Source organism: Hyperolius riggenbachi, chromosome 1, assembly GCF_040937935.1.
Source record: "Hyperolius riggenbachi isolate aHypRig1 chromosome 1, aHypRig1.pri, whole genome shotgun sequence".
NCBI classification, from domain to species: domain Eukaryota; kingdom Metazoa; phylum Chordata; class Amphibia; order Anura; family Hyperoliidae; genus Hyperolius; species Hyperolius riggenbachi.
In genome coordinates this window covers 228,232-242,336 of record NC_090646.1, presented here as the reverse complement: position 1 = coordinate 242,336, position 14,105 = coordinate 228,232, and the positions used below count along the sequence as shown (strand labels likewise).

General features: G+C 42.7%; 1 protein-coding gene across 1 annotated transcript in view; it reads right to left on the bottom strand.

The window, feature by feature from the left end:
* Positions 1–8,725, bottom strand: part of LOC137562144 (receptor-type tyrosine-protein phosphatase kappa-like) — a 374,827-nt gene extending 366,102 nt beyond the window's left edge. The window contains exon 1 of the mRNA XM_068273487.1: positions 8,688–8,725. The gene's annotated coding sequence lies outside the window, so the exon portion shown is untranslated. The remainder of the gene's footprint in view (positions 1–8,687) is intronic.
* Positions 8,726–14,105: the final 5,380 nt, after the last annotated feature.

Below are 14,105 nucleotides of genomic sequence, written 5' to 3'. Positions count from 1 at the left end.
GGTTTTGTTCGATGTTCTGGAGGTCTCTGAGTTCCTCCCAAAGGGTGCAGAACTTGTAGGAGATGTCTCCTGCCCCCCAGGTCCTTCTGAGGTGTTACCCTCTTCCGTAGGCATTGTTGCCTTGCTGGCTACCTTTTCAGCTCTGATGGAGCTTCACTCATATGTAGTCAATGATGATATTGTCACAGAAATTTCTGAATTTGTATCCGAGTCTTCTTTTGAAAGTCCAGTGCCTGTGACCTCCACTCATGATGATTCTCTGCCCGGTACTGGTTTTGGTCTTGTCGTGCCGGACTCTGAGGTTGGCAGTTCCCCGACATGTCCTGAGGTTTCTCCTGTGCTGGTGTACCCCAGTGTGCTCTGTGACCCAGAAAGCCCAAGTGTGCCTCGGTTACCAGCGTACTCAGATGCTTCTTCAGTGGAGACATGCTCTGATATGGCCTGCCTGCTTGCATGCCCAGAAGTGGTCCCTGAAAGTCTTGATCTTGGTGGGTGTCCTCGTAATTCTGAACCCGGAATTGTCATTGGTTCCATGGGGGTTCTTGGTAATTCTCCATGTGAGCCTGGTGATTGTTCTGCTCTCTTGGGATCTCTGTGGAGCTTCAAAAGGTTCTGGGAGATTCCGGGAGAAATTTTGCTTGGTACCCTGGATAAGATCAACGGTGGCTTTTGTGTTGTAAGGGACACTTCGAACAGGTATTGTGGCAGGTTTGGTATTTTAGGACGCTCCTTGAAAGGTGGTGGGTATTGTCTGGAGGGTGTCGATGGCTTCTTCTCTGGCGTTCACAGTCCTGATGGGTAGTACTGGTAGTACTGATGGGCATGTTTCGGTGGCTTCTGTTTCCGATGAGGTCGGTTTCGGGTGGACTGACTCTGGAATTGGACCTTGTCGGGCTGCCCCGACCTTCATGAGTCTCCTGTTAGAGTGGTTTGGAGATATCAGTTTTGAGGGTCGTCTGGAATTCGACCCTAGAAGGGGGGGTACTGTGAGAATCTGCTCAGCTGCCTGTGCAGACAGGCAGCGTTTTGATCACTGTTAACGTCTGCATTCTGCAGGTCTCTTTAAGAGAGACATTTTGTCAGTTCTGCAGCTTGCTCCTGAGGAATTTGCATGCATTCGTTATGCAAATCCCCTACCTGCCTCCTGTGATGACTGGCAATATAAAGGTTGGGATTACCCACAGTCCTTTGCTGGTCATTCCTTCAGGGTTTGTAGTTTGCACTCCTTGTGAGTGTCAGCCATGCTACTTCTCGTTGAAGATTAGTTTAGAGTAATTCGTGGGACTGCGCTAGGCAGATTCCCTAGTTTAGTTAGGATTGTATTATTTGTATTGCCTGTTCTGTCTGTCTGTGGGGTGCTAACCAGAGCAGCGGTTGCTACTGGTAGGCCCTTCTGTTCTGTCTCCTGGGATCGCGCTAGCCACTTTTCGCTAGCGCTGTGGATCCTTCTGTTCTGTCTCCTGGGATCGCGCTAGCCACTTTTCGCTAGCGCTGTGGATCCTTCTGTTCTGTCTCCTGGGATCGCGCTAGCCACTTTTCGCTAGCGCTGTGGATCCTTCTGTTCTGTCTCCTGGGATCGCGCTAGCCACTTTTCGCTAGCGCTGTGGATCCTTCTGTTCTGTCTCCTGGGATCGCGCTAGCCACTTTTCGCTAGCGCTGTGGATCCTTCTGTTCTGCTACTCTGTCTTCCTGTATCGCACTAACCGCTAGCGGTAGCGGCTGTGGATCTTTCTGATCTGTGTTTCTGCTTGGATCACACTTGCTCTGACGGAAGAGCGGTGGATCCTTTCTGCCCAGTTCCTGTTTCACGTGTGTCTGTCTTGTCTGATTCGAACGCTTGCTGTAGGCTCGGTGAGGTAACCGTTAAGCAAGCGCTCGCGTTCTCTGTTTCGTGTTTGTCTGTCTTTGGTTAGTTAGGCGTGCTTGTCTCTGTTGTGCGTAACATGCGGAGACCGCGCACGAACGCGTGCACTGTTGCGAATGAGTGCGGTGTTCGCGTTCAGCTAGCTTTGTTATTTTCTTTATCTTTCTCTTTGTATGATTTTCTGTGCCTTTGCTACCCTTTGCTCTGTCCTGCTCAGTCTTGTGTCGCTGTTGGCAATCGCTATTCTTGCGATTGCGTTTCCTGCTTCGTTTCCGCCGTTGTGTGTTTGCCGTCGCTGGGTGGCGATTAATTTGGTGGGCACACATTTGGTTCTATCCCTTTGCTCTGTTCCCTGTGGGCTATCCAGCCCTGCCTGATTGTACCGTGTCCCGGATCTGTACAATTCCCATTTGGCATCTGTGGCTGTGCAGCGGCTGTGTTCGCCTGCACTCCTCAGCGCCATCTGCCGGTGGGAATTGCCCTCTGCGGGTGCATAGCACCTAGCCTGGGTGTCCGCAATAATACGCTTGTGGAGGAAATCCGCCGCGTCAGCGCACGTCTGGTGCGCTGACCACGGAGACGATTCCACAATCGTTACACCAACTAATACTCTTCACCCTGCCTGCGTGATGGCTGCCTGCCTCAGTACTGGTGCAGTGGCCAAGCAATTATGTCAGCAGGAGGCCTGACCAATCAAAATGTCTTCCTTTCACCCACAAAGCAATAAGAAACCCTTCCTATCATCCAGAAACCAGTAAGGATACCCCCCTCCCCCCTTTCATCTTTGTGAGCGGTAGGATGAGGCAAGGCATAGCTCTGGGTTGGATGCTCTCTTGTAGGCCCAGAGTTGTGGTTCTCTATGGGATACAGGAGAGGATTTAGATTATAGCAATGGTACTTGATGAGATTTTGTTGGTGGAGAACTTCTTTTTGGCCTGGTGTTTCCACAGTCCTATCAGTGGCTGAGTTATTATTGTCGGTTGTAGGTTTCGGTGTTATGGTCTTTGACAAGGGGTTGTGTCTATGGGTTATGGTCTAGGGAATGTGCCTGATATCTGTCCCCCCTTCACCCATTTTACATGCATGGTGGGTCAGGGCGCCCGGAAATGTTGGCATCAGAAATAGCCTCCAGTAGATTAAAATATCAGTAAAGCTAATGGGGTAATTTATTTCAGCAGATAAAAAACAGTGACACTTACAATCAGCGTGGTCGGATGCAAAGCGGGAGGGTGGGCGCCAGGTCTATGTCCCCCTGCGCAGGGGGACATAGACCTGGCGCCCACCCTCCCGCTTTGCATCCGACCACGCTGATTGTAAGTGTCACTGTTTTTTATCTGCTGAAATAAATTACCCCATTAGCAGTGCTGGCTTCTCTCTATCTCTCCATTCAACATCTACATGTCTATAACTATCAGCCCGTGCACGCTCCGAAAGGGGATTTAATTGTTACAATCATATGCTGATTATGGTCAAGTCCAGACCCTTGCTGTTATCCTAAAGAGTGCTGAAGATTCATCTGCTCTTTACTTCCACTAAAATATCAGTAAACCTAACCCTACCCTCACAAAGAGCCCACCTATGCATAACCCCCCCCCCCTGCCTAACCCTAAACACTGAGGTCTAACCTTAAAAGACCCCCATCAATGCATAACACCCCCCCCCCCTATCAATGCCTAACCCCTCCCCACACACACAGATGCCTTGCCGTAACATGACAGGAGGAGTTACTATGGGCTCCTATGATGGCGGTCAAACTTCTGAGGCACCAGCTTCCCTAGGTAGGCCCTCTGCTCCAGGGACCCAGGCTTACTCGCACCCTCAGCATTTTCCATTGCTACATCTCTGGTAGGTGAGATAAAGAAAGGTCAGTGGCCTCCAAGAACCCTCAGAACATAATGTCAGCACGTTTCATTGCCAGAACAGCACAAGAAGCATGGCGTCCTCAGAACATCTGTACCACAGGTACTCGTAGTCTCCAGGAACCCGCAGAACATGATGTCGGCACAATGTTTCATTGCCAGAACAGCACAAGAAGCGGGGTGTCCTCAGGGCGTCTGTACCGTAGGTACTCGTAGTCTCCAGGAACCCTCAGAACAGGATGTCGGTACAACGTTTCATTGCCTGAACAGCACAAGAAGCGGGCGTCCTCCGGGCATCTGTACCACAGGTACTGGTGACCTCCAGGAACCCTCAGAACAGGATGTCGGCACAACGTTTCATTGCCAGAACAGCACAAGAAGCGGGCGTCCTCAGGACGTCTGTACCACAGGTTCTGGTGACCTCCAGGAACCCTCAGAACAGGATGTCGGCACAACGTTTCATTGCCAGAACAGCACAAGAAGCGGGCGTCCTCCGGGCATCTGTACCACAGGTTCTGGTGACCTCCAGGAACCATGAGAACAGGATGTTGGCACAATGTTTCATTGCCAAAACAGCACAAGAAGCGGGGTGTCCTCCGGGCGTCCATACCGCAGGTACTCCTGAATTATCCGCAGTAACAACAGTGCTGCTAGCAGAAGACTTGGCTACATCTCCATGATGGTTGCCCTACAAGTGATCGCTCTGGTTTGAGGCCCAGTGAATTGTGGGGCTGCCTGGTGAATGTGGCTCCACAGACATCCCTTTAATCCTTCAGCAGCCAATTTATTAAGGGGCTTGCAAGTGCTCCAGGCCAAATTTTTTTAGCACTTTTTTAAATCATTTCTAATTTGTTACATTTGCTTGCTACTAAATAGTACTGCTGTAATGTGTATTTATGGCAACTTGTCACTAGGGGGCAGTGTGAGGCAATAATAGAGGACCTCTGCTTTCAGTTTCTGTATTTTCTGTTAGCAGGGAGAGATCAAAGCATTCCAAGATATTTACAGCACATGGAGTTCTACTCACTGAGGCCAAAAGCAATGCACTTATCTCACACAGGATAACTCTACTGATGCTGCTAATGGATTAAGATTTCTAAACTCAAACTACAACTCTAGAAGCCGTGCTGCTTGTACTCTCTGGGCTCCCAATCTTTAGGCAGTATACACACATCCAATTGTGATTAGCCATTGTTTGGTGTTTTACCACCTCCACAGAGTATGTCAGCATACCTACACAATCTGTCCCTACTATTCACAATCTCACGGCCCTCATTCTGCATGGAGGGGGTATACAAGGCCATGCAGCTTGGATTGAATACACATTTCGCAGATTGTGATTGGCCCAATCTCAAGTCACACACGAGGGTAAGGCTGGGTGCACACATAACGTCACATGAAAAGCTGTTTTATGTCATCATGTTTTATGTTAATGTTGTGTGCGTTTTTTGTGCGGTTTCGCATAAGCATTTTTTTTTTACTGCAGATGCGTTTTTCAAGCATTTTTCAATGCGTCTGTGGTTCGCATATAAAATACGCTTATGCATTTGCATGCGTTTTATATTTGCCTTTTATGCAAATCACTAGGAAGACAACAGGAAGCAGAAATTCATCATAAAACAATTTTTGTTTAACCAAAAACGCATATAAAACGCATGGAGAATGCATACCATTGCGTTTTCATTGACTTTCATTATGTGTGTTTTTGAAGAATATGCAACAAATCCAGCGTTTTTGAGAACGCACGCATCAAAAACGCATGTGTTTTTGATATGCGTTTTTAATTACCTCCCATAGACTTTCATTAGCGGAAAAAACGCAGCATTTTCCACAACGCTAGCGTTTCTGCTATGTGTGCGCCTTGCCTGAGCGTCATTCCACCTTGTCGTTGTGATTTCCCCCAGGCATAGACCTGCATTTTTGTTGTTTTTGTATTTTCAATTCTCTATCTTTTAATTTGTTGCCAGCAGTTTTGCAATCTTTATTTGCGTTCATGTGAATTATCGTGTGCGATTTTTCCATGAATATAAATTAATTTACATAAAAGTGTATCCAATTAATTAAAATTGCACATGATCTTTCATACAAAGTGTTTTTTGTTTTTTGGGGGTTTTTTTGCATTCTCTTTGACTTGCGTTGAAGCATAAATTGCACATCGCACACGAAAACAAGCAGACCTGTCGTCTGAACATTCAGAGCAGGAAAATGCAGCTTGTGTACAAACGCATGGAAGATTGCACTGCCGTTGGAATATGCTAGATGTGTGGCAAATATGATTTTGGAGAAAAATACCAAACACGTGGACTCTAAACAGTGTCTGAAAGGTTAGAATCTCTTTGCCCAACACTATTCAGTGCTATTGCCATCTAGTGGCCATTTATTATATTGTTATTGTTATTGTTATTATTTCTTTAACCACTTTACCCCCGCGCGTACGTATTTCTCCGCCCCTTTTTCCATCCTTTAACCCCCAGGGACGGAGAAATCCGTACTTTCCGCGTTCCCGACGCTGCCCGCGCTCCCGCTCGTAAACACGCCGCCCGCCGCTAGTAAACACGCCGCCGCCCGCTCGCCCGGAGATCAATGAACGGGAAAATCCATTCCTGTTCGTTGATCTAAGCCCCGCAATGATCCGCTGCTCTCCCATGGGCAGCGCGATCATTGTGAAAAGATACACACTTACCCAGCCTCCTTATTCTTCCTCCAAGCTTCCGGAAGGACGCTTGGAGGTCGCATGAAAACAAAAAGTTACTGTGGCCATCTTGTGGCCAAATAGTAAACTACACCCTACACATTTTTCACATACAAATAAATGACTTTTACACAAAAAATTAACTCATTACCTCCCACACTCCCCATTTTTTTTTTTTTTTTGTAATTAAAAAAAAAATTAAAAATTTACAATTAAAAAAAATACATAAATAGTTACCTTAGGGACTGAACTTTTTAAATATTTATGTCAAGAGGGTATAACACTGTTACTTTATAAACTATGGGCTTGTAATTAGGGATGGACGCAAAACTGAAAAAAATGCACCTTTATTTCCAAATAAAATATTGGCGCCAAACATTGTGATAGGGACATAATTTAAATGGTTTTATAACCGGGACAAAAGGGCAAATAAATTTCATGGGTTTTAATTACAGTAGCATGCATTATTTAAAAACTATAATGGCCGAAAACTGAAAAATAATTAATTTTTTTCCCACATTTTTCCTATTTTCCCATTAAAACACATTTAGAATAAAATAATTCTTGGCATAATGTCCCACCTAAAGAAAGCCTAATTGGTGGCGGAAAAAACAAGATATAGTTCATTTAATTGCGATAAGTAATGATAAAGTTATAGACGAATGAATGGAAGGAGCGCTGAAAGGTGAAAATTGCTCTGGTGCTCAGGGGGTAAAACCCCTCGGTGGTGAAGTGGTTAAAGGACACCCGAAGTGAAAATAAACTAATGAAATAAACTATTGCATCTATCTTCCGTCTCCTAAAAATTACTTTTTGAGATATTCCAGTTTTATTTTATGTTTAAATCTGCTTTTTAAGTTTTAACTGTTTTATTGTTTTTGCTCCATGGCACATCCATTGAAGTATGCCAGAGCTGAAATCTATGAACTATTGACCTTTTTATCTCTTTCCTGCCTTTTAGAAGCCATTTTCTGCTAGGAAAGTGTTTTATAGTTGTAATTTCTTATCAGTGAGGGTCACACTGTAGTCACTTCCTGTCTGAGTCAGGACTGAGTCAGCCACTTCTATACCTGATATTTAACTCTTTCAGGCAGAGAAAGAAAAAAAAGGAACACAGCCTAGTTATTTGTGTGCTCGGCACTGTACATACACATGTCTATCTCATCATGTCACTTCGGGTATCCTTTAAAGCGGGAGTGTCACCATAAAAATCAAATTTCAACAGCAACTGGTCTGAGTGTATTAAGTGATAAAGATGCTAATCCTGCATTCAAAACTTGCAAAACTGTTTCTGCTGTTATGTTTTGTAGTTATCACATACTTTAGGAGCACTGGCCCTAGTGCCAAACAGTGCCAAAGAGTTGAATGCTGGGAGTTCTTTTTATCTATAATATATTCCTCCTCTTCTATTTATTCCCCTGCCTAGCTGCTTATCAGAAACACCCTCTGATCACTTGTGTTTACAAGCAAGGCTGAGGTGACTCAGTGATTGGATGTGTACATAAAAAAGACAGTGCAGTTGTTAGTATACACCTCAGTGGGAGTGTCTGAAGACTCTGGGAGGAGGGCAGCTAATGAATACACAATGAGCAAGAGAAGGGAGGGAGGAAAACAAGAGTCAGGGAGGATATGATTGCAGCATTAGCTTGGCAAGATGGCCACTGCCTAGAATAGGTTTTTTCAGCTTTTCCTTTATAAAATTCACAGGAATCATTACGTGGATAGCACAATACATCTGTTATGCAAGTAGAAGTAGTATTTATCTAATAGAAATAAAATCCTGCGCTTTAGCAAATTAGCATAAATTGATTGATTTTTAATCTTATTAATAAACACAGCTAAAAATAGATATAATCATACAAATGCCATCGTATATCTTACTGCTCAATACACCAAACCCGATATCCTGATTGAGGAGACCTGTGCAGTTTAAGCCCGCCTTACTTAGCAAGCGGCCGTGTGCACATGGCCTAATCAATAACCTGATCGATGGTAAAGTGTGTATGAGCCCAATAAAAAACATCAAACATACATACGTTCTAAAATAAAACTCAAATGCATATAAAAATTCCTATAAAATTGCCTGGAGGATCTCCTGTAATAAAAAAAGCATCTATGAAGCTTGACTTATATACCAAGATTTTTGTGCAAATGTCACAGTTCCAAAAATGATTTCTATTAATTAATAGAGTTGATATGCCTTTATGCAATGAAGTTTTTATCGATATAGCAAAGCAATTAGCCTCAAAGCAGTGTTGATCCGTATACTCACGCTACCACAGCGTGTATTCCTTCTTGCTGATGGTTGGTATTGTTCCTGTTACAGACGGAAATGTAAGCAGCAGCGGGGGGAGGAAAATTCCGTTCCGGTAAAGTAACTTGATCCTGTATTGTAAATAGCTGCGGCCGACAGCTTCAAACAGGAAAGTCCTTGATTGAAAATCAGAGCCCGTGTGTGTTAGAGTCTCTGCGGGATTCTACCCGTATACCGGAAGTTAGCCGGAAGTAGCGATTTTCGTGACGTCACACGCAAATTCCTCCAATCACGCCAACGCATTTCAAAAGGTTACGCCTTCCTTCATCAGGGCTTAGTGATTGGTCAGATACTCTCCTCTTTTATCCTCCCTCCGCTATGTAACTCCTCCCCCCTCCGTCCGTAAATGGAATTCATTCATTAAAAGCAAAAAGCTCTATGTCTTGATTCAGACCTGCCGGAGCTAGTGAATTTAAAGTGTAGATCCAATATGATTCTCTTCTAGACATAGATTTCAAATAGTCACCTCCTCTCCAGTTTAGTGGTACGTGCTGGATTGCATAGAACTTCATTAATTTTAGTTTCCCCTGCTGACGAACAGTCCTAAGGGGCCAGGGGGGCCCCGGGGCGGAGCTCGTGCTCTGGAAACGTTTTATAGATGACGCGGTTTTTATCTGGAGGGGGGAAGAAACAGAACTTAAGCGGTTCCTTGCCTGGTTGAATATTAATGAGTACAATCTCAAATTTGTAAGTGAATACAGTAAAACTGAAATTAATTTTTTGGATCTTACGATATTTGTTGAGAACAATAAATTGTGTACTAAAACCTTTTTTAAAGCTGTAGACATGAATAGCTATATATATTTGGACAGTTGCCACCTACTACAGTGGTTAAGCAATGTCCCTAAAAGCCAATATATGCGGCTGAGGAGGAATTGCTCCAATAATGCTGACTATGAAGACCAGGCAGGGATATTACAGCAACGTTTTATAGATCGGAAGTATGCTTTGGGGGATTTGTTAGAGGCAAAACAGGAGGTCAAACAAATGAATAGAGATAAATTGATAAAAGAAAAAATAAAAGAGACTCGTGATTTTCCATTGTGCATCAACATGCAATATAATCAACAGGCCCCGGAAGTAAAGAAAATCATTTCCAAATACTGGCATATATTACAAAATGATAAAACGTTAAATGGAATATTGCCAGAGAAACCAAAGATAGTTTATAGAAAAGCCTCAAATTTAAAGAATATAATTGCTCCAACTGTTATTAACTGTAAAGAAACACCGACTTAGGGAGGTAGTTTTAAGAAATGTACTCTATGTTTTCCATGTAGGAATACCACTAGGGAACCTACCAGAGAGGTATTTCAATCTACAAGTACAGGAGAAATATTTGTTATACAAGGACATCACAACTGTAATAGTAAAGGGGTAATCTATGTGATTGAGTGCGGTTGTAAGAGACAGTATGTTGGGAGGACAAAAAGGAAACTGTCTGAGAGGATCTCTGAACATATCAAATATATACAGAAAAAGGACGAAAAATATCCTTTAGGGAAACATTTTAAATATTGTCAGCAGGGGAAACTAAAATTAATGAAGTTCTATGCAATCCAGCACGTACCACTAAACTGGAGAGGAGGTGACTATTTGAAATCTATGTCTAGAAGAGAATCATATTGGATCTACACTTTAAATTCGCTAGCTCCGGCAGGTCTGAATCAAAACATAGAGCTTTTTGCTTTTAATGAATGAATTCCATTTACGGACGGAGGGGGGAGGAGTTACATAGCGGAGGGAGGATAAAAGAGGAGAGTATCTGACCAATCACTAAGCCCTGATGAAGGAAGGCGTAACCTTTTGAAACGCGTTGGCGTGATTGGAGGAATTTGCGTGTGACGTCACGAAAATCGCTACTTCCGGCTAACTTCCGGTATACGGGTAGAATCCCGCAGAGACTCTAACACACACGGGCTCTGATTTTTAATCAAGGACTTTCCTGTTTGAAGCTGTCGGCCGCAGCTATTTACAATACAGGATCAAGTTACTTTACCGGAACGGAATTTTCCTTCCCCCGCTGCTGCTTACATTTCCGTCTGTAACAGGAACAATACCAACCATCAGCAAGAAGGAATACACGCTGTGGTAGCGTGAGTATACGGATCAACACTGCTTTGAGGCTAATTGCTTTGCTATATCGATAAAAACTTCATTGCATAAAGGCATATCAACTCTATTAATTAATAGAAATCATTTTTGGAACTGTGACATTTGCACAAAAATCTTGGTATATAAGTCAAGCTTCATAGATGCTTTTTTTATTACAGGAGATCCTCCAGGCAATTTTATAGGAATTTTTATATGCATTTGAGTTTTATTTTAGAACGTATGTATGTTTGATGTTTTTTATTGTGCTCATACACACTTTACCATCGATCAGGTTATTGATTAGGCCATGTGCACACGGCCGCTTGCTAAGTAAGGCGGGCTTAAACTGCACAGGTCTCCTCAATCAGGATATCGGGTTTGGTGTATTGAGCAGTAAGATATACGATGGCATTTGTATGATTATATCTATTTTTAGCTGTGTTTATTAATAAGATTAAAAATCAATCAATTTATGCTAATTTGCTGAGGCGCAGGATTTTATTTCTATTGTTTTTTCACTTTTGATGGGTATCTGAACACTATCCCATTTTTCCGTGCAGCCTTGCCATTTACATGTCAATCAGCGCTGCAATCATTTCCTTTGAAGATTTTAAACCAAACAAGTGTTCAGGTTGTCCAGCGGCTGGTTTAGGGGTATTATCCCTATAAACAGGAGAAGCAGATTTTTGACATATCAGCTTCATCATGAATACTGATGTACTTGGTAGTATACAAAAAAGCAATAATCTTTGGACCTATAGGGAAGATAGACTTGAGAGGGTAAGAAAATTTTTTAAACAAAATGAGAAGCCCAATAATGATACTGTAGATAATGACTATATCAAAACAAATTGTAGAAAGCTAGAAAAACTTCTGACTCAGGAAACTAAAAATTTATGGGAAGTTTTTTCTTTGGAACGTTATTCCGGGCAGGGGAAATGTCCTCCTGGATTGGTGGTATCCAAAATTTTGGCATTTGACTTGCAGACTGATGAAACTAAAGAGGATTGGGATAGGATGTTTAGATCATTTTCACTACGGGTTTTGGAATTTGTGGTGGAGGTGAGAAAGATGCAATTAATTAAAAATAGCGAAGAAGTCCGCAAGACATATGACAAATTGGAACCCTTTTCAGAAACTGAGATATATAAGAACTTGGACTATAGTATTCAAACTAGATTGTTGAAGGTAGAAGAAGAGATTATTAGCCGCAAAATTAAGAAGTTTATTCGTGATGAAGTGGCACATGATGATTTAGTAGTTGACTGTTCTTTGCTCAATCTTACTACACATGAAGTAGAAACGGGTTCATTGGATATTGATCCATTGAATCTCACAGAATATCTAGAAGAAATTAGTATTGAGGAATCTATTCAACCCCAAATAAGAGACAATAGATCTGTCTCAAATATACAAGCAGTTGACGATGTGGGGAAGCATCCGGCATTGCTGAATATAGAAAATAGGGAAAGTATAGAACACATAAGGAGAAATATTGATATTATTGACAACACTGAAAATACACACAATAAGGATATTGAAATGATAACATTCGGGACAACTGAAGTTATCACTAACGTAGAGACACTCCCCACGTTGCAAAAAGAACTAATAACTCAAGAACAGCGAACTACGGTGGGAGATCGGTTAGATTATGGAAGCCATCAAGACCTAACGACATACAGGCAGTCCAATATAGTAAAAGGAAATTTAGATAGTGAAAACACAGTTTGTTTGGGTGCACATAGTATGGAAATACAGATTCAAACATCTAATAGGTACGGTCCTCTGGTGGATGTACCTAACAAATCTTCAGTGGCGAAAAGACCACTGAGATTTTTAGATTATAGAACAGCTTTGGAGGTGGGCCAAAAAACAGAGAAGGGGAAAGATATTAGTAGAAGAACTAGGTCACAAACTTCCCAAATAGCCAGGAAAAATGACAATGTGGATAACTCTAAATTGTCACGAGAACCCAAAATAACCACACATTTTTTTCCCAGAGACAACAGATCAGGCCAAGGTACAGAGGCAGTAGGGGTAAAGGACAGTCGAAAAAAGAGGAGATCCTGAACCTTGAATTGGCACCGGGGCAATCAGGGGAAGGGATCTTCAATCTAAGTTCGAAGACATTGAATGCAGCAGAAGTGTCATTACTATCGAGAGGCTTGAAATATGCCCCTACGGCTAAATTGAATAAATTTGACACTTTTGTCAGCATTAAGAAATTTACGAGACAATTAGCTTTAAAAAAATATTTTCTGAAAAGACCACTTAAAGATCCTGTGAACAAAGATGAATTCTTGCACTCTACTTTGAAGAACAAGTCCAAGTTTTTCCCTAGGACTGAAGTTAGTGACTCTATGACATCATTTGAGACCATGGTATTGAACGATCTGAAAAAAGTTAAGGGTACGAAATTTTCTAACCTGTCAAAGGGTGAAAAGACAGCTATAAGAACTTTACGGGAAAATCCCGATATTATAATTCGACCAGCAGACAAAGGAGGGGGAGTGGTGGTTATGGACAGAATTAAGTATATAGATGAGGCAAATAGACAACTGAATGACTCAACAACTTATAAATTGTTAAAAAGGAATCCAGTATCAGGTTTTCAGAGTGACTTGAAACTCCTGATTAATGAGGGGGAAATGGAGGGTATTCTATCAACACAGGAAGCAGATTATATTTTACAGATGCATCCGAGACTTCCGGTATATTACCACCTCCCGAAGATACACAAAAGTGTCACTGACCCACCCGGAAGGCCAATTATTTCCGGGATAGGGTCTTTGACGGCTAACTTGTCGGAGTATATTGACAGTTTTTTGCAGCAGGCTGTCATATGTACTCCAGCTTACCTTAAAGACACCGGACACGTTTTGCGTGTTTTGGGGGAGGTGGAATGGAGGGAAGATTATATTTTATGTGTGGCAGACGTCAGTTCCCTCTATACCATTATTGACCACCAGAAGGGAATAGAAGCGGTAGCATTCTTTTTGTCAGAATACACTGAAATTCCACAGATACAAATAGACTTTATTGCTAAAGCAATTAGATTTATCCTACAACATAATTATTTTGAGTTTGAGGGGAGATACTATTTGCAACAGGTGGGCACCGCGATGGGCACGCGCTTCGCTCCGGGGTTCGCCAATTTATTCATGGCCTATTGGGAACGAACAGTCCTAAGGGGCCAGGGGGGCCCCGGGGCGGAGCTCGTGCTCTGGAAACGTTTTATAGATGACGCGGTTTTTATCTGGAGGGGGGAAGAAACAGAAC